Here is a 15,651-nt window from a genome sequence, read left to right as displayed (position 1 = left end):
TTAAATAATTTATATGTATAATTTTTTCTTTACTTTTTAAAATTATTAATTGTAAGAAAATATGGTTGTGTGTGTGAAGATGTCTAATAAAATAATCATATTAAACTACACATTTTATTTTATATATTTTATTTATATTTTGTATGTATTGCAGTCATTTTATGCACTGCAATATATTATTAATACTCAAGAATTGATGAGTTTTAAATAATAAACTTTTTTAACATTTCTGTTAAGAATAAGCAGATTCTAAATGAATCAAAGAATCTGTTAACAACATATAATGCAATACAAGCGACCGATTATTACGAATAATATAAGAAAATTTATTATCGAGATTGCTGTTGTTAATAATGATAATATTATGTTAACTGTCGAAGAAACATTGTCCCGATTATTATTTAACGGTCGAATCGTGAACATTTTTGGCAATAAGGGGATCTGAGAAAAGTGACAAGAACTCGCTCGTCCGAAGGACGCGTGACGGCCCATGGGATATCTCCTACCCCATGCGAGAGCGCAGTGACAGGATGACACATTCCACCGTGAGAGTTTTAGAAGCATGGTCCCGTATCAGCAGTTCAGTCAGAAGAGCTTATATCGAGGGCGCCACCTGCGGCCACCCGCGACATCCGTCCTGTTCCGTACATCAGACCGGGGAATCTTCATCTTGATCGAGCCACAGTGACGTTTGATAGTTCTGATTCGTGCTGTCGGCTAATCTTTTTCACTCGAACGCGTAGTTACATACTTAATCTTTATCGCAATGTATGTAATTCGAACTTTTCGTACTTTTCGTTTTTTTATGCATTATCTCACCTTTGTATAATATAAATTATATTATTAGTATAAATAAATACGGGACTTTTCAGTACCGTTCATTAAATCAACATCCAATGCTTAGATCAAGTTTCTGTAGGAAATACGTTATATCGTTTAAGTACATATCAATAATTCGTCTCTCTCTTAATAATAAAATTTTAAATTAAAATTTGCAAAAACGTATACCTAAGTCAGTGAGTAATAAACTTCCTTATTTAAAAAATCACGTAAGTCAGAGGTCTTAGAGCCACAACGAGATGTTCGTGTCAATATTAATTTGTATTTAATAGATTTACAACGTTTCGGTCTGTCTTCAGACCGTTTTCAAGTTTAAACAGATAAAAATAAAAATAAAAAATTAAGAAATTAAACGGCGGTTAAATTATAATAATACGCAAAACGTTATTCTTATAGTCTAATATGTAAAACCCTCCGTGTATGTCAGATATTAAAACTGTAATATTATTTCTCATTTAATATTCTTTACACACATTTTCTCATTTAATATTCTTTAGTTATGTAATTTTGTCGTATTGAGATTTTTACAAAATGAGTTTATCTCAAAACGTTTAGATCGCACATCCTAATTTAGCGTAAAATTAATAATAATTAGTACTTTATCTATCAAGGTTTCTGTTGTTATTGAGAAACATGATAGAACCGAGGTATAATCATTGCACGATTTTCCATCGACAAAGCGCACATACCTAATTTCTCAGGTAAATATTTGGAAAACGTGTCCGTCGGAATTTGCGGGGATTAAAGTGGTAAATTTGAGTTTAGCTTGATCTAATGTTGGATAAATATCAGCACCTTTCTTTCCGAACAACGCGCAAACTTTGCTTGAGGTTCTAATCCCATTAAACAATTATAGCCTACTCAATCGGTCCAGTACCCGTCTTCTCGTGCGGCACCACGCTGAGATTTGACGTGGGATGAGGCACCTGCATTGTCATGCTGAGCTATGGTCGTTTTGTTGCAGTCCTGACTTTTATCTGCAAGCCACAATAAGCTATCGCCTTTTAAAGTGCTTCTTTTTTCTGTTAAAACTCCTCCACTCGCGTGACTTTGTTATTTACTTACAATATAATTTAATTCCTTTATTAGCAGTTTATGCCATATTATCGGAAATTAATATTTTATTCGAAATTATCAAGCAACGACAAAACAATTGAAGTTATAGAATAACTTGAAATCATAAAGCAAGAAATATATTAAACGTTTTATCTGACAATGTTTTATGATAAGAGAGATTATAGGCAGCTAATTCAAAAGCTTTTCTTTAATAATGTTCAACAGAGAAAAAGCTAATAAAAATTGAAAAATATCTCTACTTCTGTCTGCTTGTGAAGAAATATTTAGTTTTTGAGAAACTTAGTAAACGTCGACTTCTGTCAACTGCTTGAGATGATATTTGAAGAGTGCCTAACGTTAATTGTCCAGCGCTCCCAGATGTCACGTCTTAAACAGCACGTTTTCGGATATTGGGCGTTGTGTCCATCAAAGAACTAGTCACAACAATTCAGCGGGTGTCTACTGACGAACAGACAGCTGTCTATTGAGAGAATCGCGTGGGATTTCCAGAAGGATTCCGTCTTTATAAAATGATACACCACATTCCACTGAAACGGTGTCACTTCCTGTGAGGAAAACGGGAGTATTGAAACCACCTGAAATAAAAGAAGGGAGAAGATACGAGTTTATAAGAAAGAACCCAAATTTCGAACGACTTTGCTTTGAAGAATAACTTCAGATTTTTCTTTTTATTAAATTTATTCAATCTATTTAATATCAACGTTATATTTACAAAAAAGTAGTAAGACTTAAAGAGGAAGTTATAATTTTATTAACGATTATATTTTAAAAAATTAGCTGTGATCAAGTTCTTAGTTGCTATATATTAACGAGATATTGGAAAACTGTCTTTGTTTAAGTTTTTTCTCTTTACTAATAGAATATTTGTGATTTGGTGGCGTCATGAAAATAAATATCTACATCTGTTACACAAGTTTCAAGAAACGTTCGAACGTTTAAGCGAAACGATCCGGAATTGGATCAAACATACAGTACGTGCAACTTTCCTTCAGAATCTACTATCCAATCGATCTTCCGGCCAGAATTTTCCATAATTCTGCTCATTTTCGAAATGGCGCCTGGCTTTTTGTATGCCGCTCGCACGAAATCGTACCAGGGACATGGGAAACCCTGCACAATGGAGTCATCAATCATTCCGTATGAGAGTTACTCGATTGCTGCTCTAACTATGCGCAGCCTTGTCGAGTTAGACATAAATGTGAATGTAATCAAATACATTTACAGATAACATTAAAAATAGTATTTGTAATTGCACGGTTTTTTCTCATTTTGGTCATTTTAGCTTTTTCAGATTTTTAATTAATATTTCCTATAAATTGAAACAAATGTATTCTCACGGTTGTATAGAATCAATATTATTAAAAAATAATAAATAAAATTTATTATACAAAATGTCAAATAAATAATAATTATATAATATATATATTATTGTAAGATATTTTTGTTTAAAACATTCTAATGCCGTGTAGAGTGTCCAAAAAAAGGAAAACATTTTATGTGTGTCATTCAAAATTTGAAGTGTATCACACTTGTATCATTTTCAGAACACATGAATATGGAAAATTTTACGACAATGATAGGAAAATGTCGACAGTTAGGTTGGGGGAGCTATTCAGCAGGCACGCAGAATGACTTTGCAATGCTCGATATGCCATTTCATTCAACCTGACTCACAGTTAGTCTGTTCTACGTGTTGATCGTATCGTCGTAAATATTGAATAAATGTAATTAGCTGGTGTTAGAAAGGCTCGTACACACGATCGTATATTATTCATTCGAGTGTGAACTTGATGAGTATGTAACTTCTGTGTCCACGCGGCAGTGCATGAGCAAACACTGGACGCGAGATATAAGCTTATTATCAAAGCTGTTATTAGCTTCTTTTACACCTCTTGTTCAATTAACGATTGATATATCGTGGAAGTTGTAAACACAGAATAAAATGATTATATTTATACCTGTAGGCATAAAGATACTGTAATAATCATAATATTGGAATAATCTATTATCGCTTTATATTTATTACAAATATCAAATTTGTGAGTAATGTTAGAAACGCAAATAATTAGCGCGTTAATAAATTTACATTAATAATGATATAACAGTTTAAAATATTTACAAAACCATATTACTGCATGCTCGTTGTATATTTCATGAATTTGCGTTACATTTGCCTTCATATTTAACGACACGAAATCGATGAACGTGTATCGTGCAGGGTTGATGTTTGAGGGATTATATTCCGTGCCCTTCTACAGCGAGAAGGTACGGCTTGGATCTGCCCTATGACGCACGAATATCATAGCCGCATGAACGAGAACGTGCATTCGCGGTAATAAAGTTAGCACGGTAATTATGACAGGCTCGTTACCAGCACGTCGCTACGGGATATGAAGTGCTAATGAATGGACGCGTCGAACCAAGGGGTGGCTGGTACGATCGTGTATTTCTGTTTCGTTCGTAAACAAGCTTTAGATATGCATATACCTAGCATATCAACTCGGTATTATTTTATGTAAAAATTTATCTAAAAGAATTTACCAAAAAGAAATAAAATTCAAAAGAAATAAATTTTTCATTGTGATATTATAAGTCTCAGAATATAAATTGTTTTGATTAAAAATCTCTTACAAAGTTAAAAAATAAACGCATATTATAACAAACGTTATTATACTACATTAAAATTAATTTCATTATAATATAATAAAGTCGTATTGTATAATCACATTTACAAAACAGTAATAATGTTTAACATTGCTCTTCTATTATTGCGTTAGAATACTAATTATACTCATAAAAACTGCAATTTTTTTCATTTGTATTAATATTTTTTATGTTAAACCTTTTTGTGCTAAGCTATATAGAATATATAATAGTGACAAAGCTCAATGTTGCATTACAATAATAATAAATGTATTAATGATGAATAATTTCAATTTTATTTAAACTGTTAAACTTCAGTTAAGCTGTCTTAATCTTCGACGTCGAGACAAACGCCAAACGAGACTTAAATTATTTACACAAGATAAGATTATCTGAATTCGAGAAATCTTGGATCTCTTTCCGCATTCCTTGTATGCTTTGATACAAAATAAAAGATCATATCTTACTATATAATCTTTCATTTAAATAAATATTAAAGATTTTTTGAAATAAATTTTTCAGAATAATAGTTTGCACGAGCAGTGTATAGAATAGTAACACAACATACTGCAAGTTATTATAAATTGTATACAAGTTTACGTTTTTGAAAGCAATATTTAAAAAATATAAATAAAGATTAAAATTAATGCAAGAAGAATTTTATTATAAGAAGAAAATATCAACTCTTTGCATATTTTAATACTATAAAATCTTCAACTTCGTAGAGATGACTTGCTTTTTATAAAACGTTTAAATTTTTATAAGATGTCTGGTTTTATTTTTTATTTACTCTGTTATTTTACTTGTTATTTACACGAAAACAATTTTTCCTCTATTTATATTTTCAGCAACATTACTGTAGATAAGTAAGTGAAACAGCATTTGTTTTATTTTTAGTATAAATCACAATTTTACATATCAAATCCAATACGCACCCTGGTAATTGAAAATAACGAAGAACAATGAAGGAGATGAAGGAAGGAGACTCGACGTAGAGATGAGCACACGGAAAGAGGGGGCGGATAGGATAGGCTTGATTTCCGCGTCATTACGCAGGCACGGCGTTGGCCACGAATTAATTGAATGCAGCGTGTGTTGACAGGTAGGTATATTGGCAGGCAGACACGGAGACTGCAGAAAGAGCGACAGAGACGACAAGGCTGACCGTTTCAGAGCTTGTATCAGATGCGGTCGCGATATCGGGTTCTCGTCCACAGTTCCTCCGAGGCCGTGTACCTGTCATTTTCGGTGACCGTGTCATTCAGTCCCTTCGTCTCCTTCCTCGGATCTCTTTCTCCCTAACTAGCGATAGCTGTCAGCCTCGGGAACGGCCGATACAGAATTTGATTTGGCCGCAACTGGACCAAGAGATAAGGACAGATACCTGCACTTAAGCCATTTAGACTTACTGCAGTAGATTGACCGTCGTACCTAAACAGTCTCCTTACTTTTTACTCGGTAATTAACAATGACATGTCAATAATGATATTAGAAGTATAGGAATATACAAACGTTGAGTTCTTTATAATTAGTAACAAAAAAATTCAAAGTTTGTGTATATTCGTAACTATCTGTTAATATCTATATGCGCGCTATTTTCTGATTCGAACGTAAAACGGTCAACCGATGCGCTGCATAATATTTGATAAAAGAAATCTCTATTTGATTTTTGTTTTCAATGTCAGGAACAACACTGAATCATCGTTTATAAATGACGAGTGCATTGCTCGATAACACTTTAGGCGACAGATAGCGTTTAGTCTACGTTGATGTGATTATCTACAGTGATTAACATTTGTTTACTTTTCCTTATACTTGTTTCATTTTAGTGTATAATAATTACATGATGAGCAAAAATATATTGCAATAGAGTACTGAGTAAAGTGTGAGAAAAATGAGAATGGTAGAGAAAAGTGTTAAGAATGGTAAAGGCAACGAATCGAAAAGATAGTTGCTTAAACCCATCCCATGTTATTCAGCAATTTGACTTCGGTCCCATTTCAAGATCCTTATCAACTGTTAATTAATTCTTCTCAGAGACGCACGGGAAAGGACGTGCATCTTTTCCCCGAAGATAGCGATCCGGATTTGAAGCTGTCAGTTCGTAATAATCGACAGACTTCTGACGCAATCGCGACACGCTTCGTTGCGGCGAAATCAAAGGATCTCCACGTTTCGCACAGCTCTCCTATTCGAATTTGATTTCTCATCCGGGATGTTATGACTGCATAATTTTTTTATATTTTCGAATCGAATTATTGTTTACTTACGCAAGCGGCAATATTTTTCGATAGCAAAATGTCTCTGGACCGTTGAAAATTCTGATTATGCGCGGTCTCAACCCATATGCCTATATGCCATACTTTCGAGCACGGTTTGCCATATCCGGTGGTCCTTCGGGTCCCGATCGCGATGGCCCAGGTACACGGGAAATCCCAAGGGAGACTCGACGGAAGGTACCTACATGATCCTACACTTTGTGAGACCTCTCTCGTCGTGTCCCCGAGGATTCGTATTCCTAGTCACGCGTTTAATCTCCCAAAAACATGTAACCGACTCGGCGTTTCTTCAGATTGAAGGTTTTCGAACTGTAGGTTTTTGAACTGTAGCTTTTCAAAATGTCTAGAAATCTTCGTTTACATGTGCATACATGTAAACATAACATAAATTATATTCGTAATCCTTATAGTAAATATAGAGGCTTAATTTTTATTTCTATATATTTTATACCCGTCCGATTTCTTGGTAAAATGGAAGAAATAATTGCCACAACTAATTTATACGCGAATATCTCGCGCTGTGTGTCCGCGATAATTGAAATAATTTATTCAAGAATTAATGTGCAATTCCGTGCATAATCCCGGTTAGCTTTTATGAGAAGATATCTCCAAGCAAGTTCGCTCGAATGGATGTCTCGCGCGTTGTGTCGTGCTATATGCATCGAGCTAGTGGAGGTGAATAGATTGTCAATGAGAATTTCCAGTTCAGCCTACGGAGATGTCTGGTCCTTTAGGCCTCAGAATCAGAACTGTATCCTTGGGGACAGATACGTCACCGTGGACAACGCGAATGCGTGCTCCGCTGCTCCGATGCTGCTCCGCTATAGCTATAAATTGGGATCGTACTATGATTCTGTTGAGACAACACTAACACTCGCTCCCAATCTGTCAATGTTGGTTGTTTTGTATACCTTTTGGAAATGTTGGTTTATATTTCTAGCACAATTCTTTTTTGTGATTTTATATATTTCTTGTTCTATAGACATCTTGTGCTTAATTCTGTTGAAAAGTATCGCAAGTATTTGCAGAAATTTATATATAGTAAGAGAAAAACTTTAATGGAAAAAGTTGCAAAATGTATTAAATAACAAGGAAGATACTTTGGTTTGGCTATGTTGTGTTAATTTGATCTATATTAGCCACACTTTTAACACAATAATATTATAATTAAATCAGATTATACAGATTATACAAATAATTATGTCAAAGTTACCTGGCGCGACGCAGTTATACTTCTTTTTTTCAAAATATTAATTTTCACGAAATTTCTTTTTTTATATATCTGCTGCTTTTCTTTTCATAGTGGTGATCTTCTAATTCGGCATTTCTTCGTTCGTTCGCGCTCGCGTTTGTTTCTCTCAGACGGGAAAGTATCGAGAGTCGCATATTCCGCCGTTATGGGATGGGAAAAGAGGAAGAGTGGTGCTCGATCCATCAAAACTGCATGTCAGTAGCCATTAGCACGCTCCCACCGGCGCGCAGCACATCAGAATGCCCCGTATATCTAAAGCCCGCGCGTACGCTTCTGTGAGTAGCGGTACTCGATGCGTACTTTATCCACTTGTTTGAGCTCTTGTCTCACTTTTCCGACGTTGCTTGTTTTCTTTTCGAAATTATTTTCTTAAGTTTTGTCTTCGACGACGACAACTTTTCATAGCAATAAATTTTGCAAAGCACTTGAAGCTTATCTGGCTACTCCAAAAGCTAAAAAACAGCAATATAAATTATAAATAAAACCTGTATGGTGGTACATATATATTTATTCTGAGAATTTCTTGAACGAATATTCTTATAATAGAGCTGTCAACGATATTGATGCCCTTTTTATGAATTCTGGAGATTAATATTAATATAAAATTTTGTTATCCTTTCGATTAACAAATCGCGAGTAGGTTTTATTGTTAATTGTGCAATATATATATGTATATATGCCGCAAATTTATTTATAGTCAGTGAAGTTTCTTATTATCCTGCTACGTTAAGAAACAACCGACGGAACAGAATAATTTCCAAATGCCATGGATTTCTTGAGATCGGAGTCAGTTCCGCATTTCCAGCAGCGAGCAATAGCTGCAGCGATCGCACCGACGGTGGTAGCGGCAACAGCAACTGCAGCTTTAACGGGCGGCGACCATCCATCATGAAGGTGTCAGCCTCCCTCTTCGCCCAGAAACAACTAGCTATGACATTCTTCTCGTTGCCATTGCCTCTATTCGCTTTTACCAGTTCGCGCATTCGCATGTCCGTTACTTTCGGCGAGATATTCGCTTTTTTTCATTGAACCCCATCTCTATCCTTTTAGAGAACAAGATATCCGTTCATCGGGTATAACACCTAATAATATTTTATTCGTAAGTATAATTTTTTCATAATTTTTAAATATAACTTTAAAAAATGGATAAATAAATTAAAAGTTTAAAAAGTAGAAGGCAGAAATGTCCTGAAATGTTAAAAAATTTAATGCCGAAAGAGTTTATAACATTTATCTTGATATTTAGCTTGTTGATATTTAAATTATAGTAACAGGCGGAAATTTTGAACACATATTCAAAAAATATTTGAATTAAATTTAAATTTTAGGAAACTGAATGTTTGTATTATAGATTTCGAAGAAGGAATGATGGAAATGATTAACTCATAATAGAACAATAACAACGAACAAAAATAGTAGCCGAAAAATTTAGACAATTTGCTATCGTTAAATGGACATGTAATCATGAAAATAATACGGAATGTCACTTCTAGCTGACACATTAGCCCAGTTTCCGGCTAAGGGTAGTAACGTTTTAATTAAAACGACGTCGTCGTCGGTAAATACAGTAAACACGCAGGAGAATCAATCATGCCGCGCTTATGCGTGTCCGTTGATCGTTACGTACGTGATAAAACGCGTGTCCTGTACACGCTGTGGGCTGCCTTCAATGAGACATCTTAATCGGCGCAGCTAAGATCACAAAGATATTCGTGCGAGTTTTATTGGTCGCTCCGCAATAATGCCGTACAACCGAATAGAGATTCTTTGTAATCATGTTACAAACTGGCGCGACCCGAAGACAACCAATGAAGCCGGCTGGGCTGAATAGAGGAAGGATTTTAGGCGCAAGTTCGGCAAGGCCCGTTGACAACAGACGGCAGTTGTGAAGTTTTCGGGGAACGTGGTTCCGCATAGGGCAACGTACAGTTCTATTTGTTGGATGATTGTACTGCTGCGAAATCAAGTCTGACGAAGATCGATCGGACAGCATTTCAGGCGTCAACACCGGATCGCTGATTCCCCTCCCGTGGCTCTACTAAGGTCGTATCCGCTGCCACTTTCTCGCAGATGCTGCCAATCCCGAGTGAAGTTTCTATTAAGAAGTCCCATTCGACTCCCCCCTCCCCCTCCACCCCAAACGATCGAAGATTCTATAATATTAAGTAACAGCAAACTTTATTGGTATATCGTCATTTTGGAAGAAAACAAATTATTTTTTTTTCTACGTATAATTTACGTAATATACACATATACCTACACAGAAGTAAATATAAGTATTTTTATATATAAATTATAGTTGAAGTATGTATATTTTTCAAGCTAAATTATTTACAACAATAACATGTACAATGCGAAATGTTGCATTTCTTTTATTACGGCAAGTATCATTTACACTTGTCAATTTATTTATATATAAATATGTTAGAACATGTTAGAAAAAAGAGAAACGCAAAGACATCGTAGTTTTTGTAAGTCAGAGATTCATATTTGTCACATATGCTTGTGCAGAAATATGATTATCAAAATAAATTAAGAAGCAATAATCATTAAAAAATTTATTGTTACTGACATAAAATTTTCAAGTAAAAAATTCAAATGCGGTATTATAAATAAAATAATATAAATTATAATATATAAGACAGTATAATTTAATTAAAATTTTTTGTTTACATGTTCAAATATCTATCTTTAAAGAGGCGTAATACTCACATCATAATTGCACGAATAATTGACACTTCAGTTTGTGTTTGAAATATCAATTTTATAACATAGATAAAGTTTTCTATTTTTTCGTAGAATGATAGTATTTATATTCGACTGGTAATTATGTTATATTTTATTCATTGTCATTAAATATGGAATGTAATTTACTCATTATAGAAAATAATGTACACGTATAACTTTGGTTTATCTACAATAGTCAACTCGATATTAATTATTTTAGCAATATATGATAAAATGTATCGACAAAGTTAAATTACTATAGAATGTATATGTAGAAAACTACAATCTCTTATAATGAAAGTTGAAGATAAGATTCAATAATATAATAATTTTTGATATTTATTATTTCTGTTTTTATTTTTACAAAGAGAGGAATATTGATTATATGTATCTTATTTTGCATATAATAAACAATCCTAGATACATACAATATTCTATTTTATTTGAATATGATAAAGTAAATCTCTTCTTTATTTGCTTCTGGCATCTGAAAGCAAGTTACTTATACACGGTAAAAAAAATACATACCTACAAATAGTAACGCAGCGAATTGATTGATTTTTAATTCATTGCGAGATCATGGCGAATTATCCGACATGCGATATTATAGAAGGAAAAATTAGTTTGTTTTATGTCACATAGATGTCATAAACCTAGCTGCGTTTCTCGGCACACCACATGAAACAGCTGTTGTTTCCTCATTCTGGGGGTGGTGTCTACTGTCAGATGCTCCGCCTATAAATCAAATCTATGGGCGGTAGGGAGACAAGCCGACGCCATGTTAACATACATAAACAAACCCTGTGCATTGTAACTGATAAACGGCGGAAGCAACATGTAACAAGCGATTTCATCCCGATAGAGCTATACATTATTTGCACAAAAAAAATTATATTTATAATCTCTTTCGCATTAAATAAGTTAATATAAATAAAATACATATTTATAAATAAATGATAACATTATGTAAAATTTACATTAGGTAACTTATTTAAAATATTAATTATGTAGTTGCTCTATTTTTATTGTAATTTTAATTAAATTAACTAATTTCATAAGTGTGCGTATATGTATACATATATTCTACGTTATTAAAAAATATAAAAATGTATTTTTTATAATCTATTTTTATAATTTTTCTTTAATATTTTTAAACTTTCACATTTTGTCATTATAATATTTGTTTAATGATCGTACATATATATTACACAGTGTTTCATTAAATAATATAATTACTAATAATTATCTATAAAAATCAATTTGCATAAAGATAATGTATATATATATATAAGAAGAGAAACAGGAATCTTGATTTTGTAATTGTTTTGCAAGCGATGAACAAAGATCACGAATCGACTAATGGTTCAAGGTGCCGGTGCTCGGGGAGATCCTGAGACTAATCAGACTAAGCATTAATCTTCCAAGTGGATCTTCGACCCAATTCTCGTAAGGTCAAGTCGCAATGGAGACGTTGATTGGATTCCACGTCAAACCAGAAGTAAACACCTTTTCTATCATTACGCGTCGTTCATTTCTTTTTTTCCACCTTCGATCTTTTGCGGAATTAAATTTTATTTAATTATCTCGTATATTTTATTGATGGAACTAATGATCATGACGTGACAGTTGACGCAATTCGCTATTCATATTTGCTTTATTAATAATTCATATAAAACGTCATTATTCTCATAATTCGTTCGATTAACCTGTCTTTTTTAATGTCTGACACAGCAGTAACATACGCGAAGGGTATTTCACAGTTAGATCTCTTATTGCAATAATACTACTGTTGATTAAAAATTAACGGATTACTAATATCCCTCCCCCTTCCCCGCCTCTCCCGCGCGGTTTGGGAGCAAGAAGATATTACTAGGTAATTGTAAACCGCAGCTTCCACAGCTACTATGGACCGTTTATCATCGTCTCTATAGCTACCGGGTCGTTGAGTGAGGAGATTTGGGGGTTCACCGTGCTAAGAGTTGAAACCTCAGCATGACTGGTGGCCTCGGTAGCCGATAGACGTGTCATTTATGCGTCTACGAATCAATAGCCGCTTCACTTTACACCCACCTTACATCATTAGTCATTTTATAGGGCCGTTCTGCTCCGTTACACGCGTACGCGGCATTTGCTCGCGACTGATTTGTCGTCTCATCCCGACATAAGTCTGTCGGTCGGATTGTATGCACCTCGATTACGATTAATCTAATTATTATCTAAAAATTTTTGTTATATTAAATGTCGGAATATTGTTATTTTAATCAAGCAAGTTGCTTGTTATTAAAAATTCAGATATTGTAAAACCTGAGTTTGACGTTACACCATATGTAGCGCAATTAATAAATTTAGTTGAAGCATGTCACGTTCAGGTCTGATGTAATTATTATAATAATTTGAGCTCTGTGGTGTGACGAGAGTCAATTCGTCACTGCAACCATCGTTTATATTCGTACAGTGCTTCTTTTAGAACATCGAAATGTCGATATCGATTGCTTCATGCACTTTTCTAGTTTAACCAAACAATTTTCATTCGAAATATCCTTTTCGCAATAAATTTATGTAATAAATCTCATTGCGTATCACTTAAAATCAAATTACATATTTTAGTATTTTAGTATTTTAGTTATTAAGTAAAAATAGTAACTCCGTTTGTTAATGTCACTGTTTGTTTCATTGTGTTCAATAATTAACTAAAAATATATTTGCTAAAAAGCATGCGCAAGTTTATTTATAAATATCATTTAATTGAAAATATTTAGCCAACATTTAAGTCAGTTTTATGTATTATTAAACGCAGTATTAAAGCTACTCGGTAGGTGCAATAATGGAAAAAAGTAATGAGAACAGTTATAAGGTCGCGCTAATGTACAAGAAGTTATATTTGACTTACTCAGCAACTTTTATTAACGTTTACTACTTACGTTTATTAATTTCCTCGCTGCAAGCCTCATTATTCTTCAAGATACGACGCATATCTGCAATTTTAATGTAGTAAAAGACCTTCGCACATTACCTTCTCGTCGTATCGCAGAGTTATTGCTAACAAATGAGTAAATCGCTAACAAACATGAACGCTTCCAATCGTGAAAAATTTATTTTTGTCTCTCCTGTTGGGCCAAAATTGCGGCTCACGTTCAAGCGCGCGATGCTAAATTAGAAGCTGATCATTAACTTCTGATATATTCGCAAAGAAGACATTAGAAGCGAAGGAATCAGTCGGAAATATATTTCATAATTTTGTCATTGACAGCAACGGGAGCATGCGAGGCGTGTAAGATTCTATTTGCGGTAGGCGAACGAGTTAAAGGACGGGATGATCGCAAGGTGTCCCCGTGGTTAAAACTCAACACCATACATATATATACATATACAATATATATCTATATATATATATATATATATATGTATATATACACTGGAGAGCTGAAGCTCCCGCTTCCTCCATCTATCATGCGAACCATGACAAACCGAGCCTCAAAAGCAGCCGCCAGCGTAGCAGCACTTTCTTACCTTCTTCACTTAGTCACTGGGCGCTCAGGTGAGCATCTACCTGTCTGATATACAGGACCCCCTATTCCCTATCTACATTTATTAACATTTAAGCGTTAACGACATTTCTCTCTCGCGCGTCCCGGAAGAAAAAGAAAATAAGAATCGTTGTGCCGGCTACTCGTATCTTGCTGCCTTTCCACCTCGGGATTTCTTTCGATTTAGACGCGGCTCTTTGTCTCAAGAATACAGCGCGAAATCGATTAAACGAAACAATTGTGATAATCCTGGAAATCTTTGCGCATGCACGACACATTCATTAATCACTTTTGACAGAGGAATGCTTATGACCAAATTAAAACATTTACGAAACAATATTGCAAAAATTAACAAATCATATTGAACGGAATGAAAAGTGCATGTTACATAGTTCAAATAGTATTGTATAGTGTGAATGAGATCAAGGTGAAAGTCGTAGAAATCCATGCGTTTTCTGCTCAGCGGATATCGGATGGAAAGCAAAGTGGCGTGAATGAGTCGTCCCTTGACGATCGTAAGATTTATGGTTGCGACGGTTGGGCGGAAAGGGCAAGCATCGCGCACGGCTCCGGGGCTGGTAACCCTTGACCCTGCAGCTTCGAAGTCCACCCTCGATATGACTACGATATCACCGCATAATCGACGATAAAGATATATTGTAAAATGTTTGGATGTAAACTTTATTGAGATATTCGTCCGACGCTGACGACGCATTGTCCGACACTTAATATCAAATTGTTGCATTATACTGTCGCATGCATTGCGAGACACTGTCACGTGTCCGAAAATCGGAAGCACGAACATCTAATTGTAAGTCGTAGTAAGACTGCAGGTTGCAAAACGTAATTTTCTAATCTTCCGACTCGTTATTTTTTTTTCTTCTATCTGTATGGGCTCGTTGGTCGAGAAAAAGTTAATAGCTTGGAGAAATTAGCCGATGTGGGGAGGATCGTTGATCGGGGATCGTGTTTCGGGAGGGTGTTCTGCACAGATGCAACGATAGCAACAGTTCGGCCCGCTCGAACCGGAGGTCACATATGAGCTCGAAGCTATGGCGTCGTATGGGCTTGACTCACACGCATCACGCGTAGTCATCCATCATTGTCAGTCTCTTCACTGACACAGCCGTCCGTCCTACCAATGTGCGGGGCTCTCGATTTGAGTTTCTTTCGTCAAAGTTGTGATTTTGTACAAAACGTCGCAATTTACGATTCTCGCAGTTGATGCTATCGTAATTATTATGACACTATTGTTCCGCTACTGTGACAATAATAAAATCTTTTCTGATAACACGTAAGCTATATC

This window comes from Temnothorax longispinosus, chromosome 4, assembly GCF_030848805.1.
Source record: "Temnothorax longispinosus isolate EJ_2023e chromosome 4, Tlon_JGU_v1, whole genome shotgun sequence".
NCBI classification, from domain to species: domain Eukaryota; kingdom Metazoa; phylum Arthropoda; class Insecta; order Hymenoptera; family Formicidae; genus Temnothorax; species Temnothorax longispinosus.
Note: the sequence above shows the minus strand (reverse complement) of the source record.